Consider the following 755-nt stretch of genomic DNA (forward strand, 5'->3'; position numbering starts at 1 on the left):
CCGCCACTCGCCTCTCGCCTCTCGCACCGTTCGACGCGGAGAGCGGCCTGCGCGGGGCGATAAAATTTTTTCCCAACTGGCGACGATAAAAATTAGGCTACTCGTCGGCGGCCCGGATAATTTAAAGGTAATAGCCGAAATTAAAACGGGCGAACAGATAGCTGCGCGTCGCTCAACCAACGTAGAGAGAAAGAGAAAGCGAGCTGGTCAACCGAGAGGCAACGAGTTTGGAGTTTCGAAGAGACGCGCGAGGTCGGAACGGAGGCGAGGAAAAAATCCCCTGCGGTCGCAAAACAAAATGTCACGTAATTATCGCGGTAGGTGTTCCATCGGGTAGAAGGGACGAAGAGAGAGCAGCCTCTCTCTCCGACCGCTCTGTTCGCCCCCATGATCGGTAGGTAAGCTTTCAGGCAGCGCGCAACGGGCAAAAAGTGCAGCGAAAACCACCGTTGGGATCGTAAAACGGATCGTTTATGAGATGGAACCGACGCGTTCGGAGGAGGGACCGTTTTCACCGGTCGTAGAGTAATAAACGTTCTCTAGTCTTCCGAGCTAGACCCATCGAGCCAAGCGCACCTGCGCACTAACCTACCACCGTTCTCCTTTTCTCCGTTACTTCGGGTTTTTCGATAAATCGGAAGCAACGTTCGGTTCTCGCTGACGCAAAACGATAGAGCAACGATGCACGGTTTCGGTGCTCGCGATGATTCAACCGCGTCGCGGCTCGTCCCCTCGACTAACTGCTCGCATCCATA

The sequence above is a fragment of the Bombus impatiens genome, unplaced genomic scaffold (assembly GCF_000188095.3).
Source record: "Bombus impatiens unplaced genomic scaffold, BIMP_2.2 scf_0647, whole genome shotgun sequence".
Lineage (NCBI taxonomy): Eukaryota > Metazoa > Arthropoda > Insecta > Hymenoptera > Apidae > Bombus > Bombus impatiens.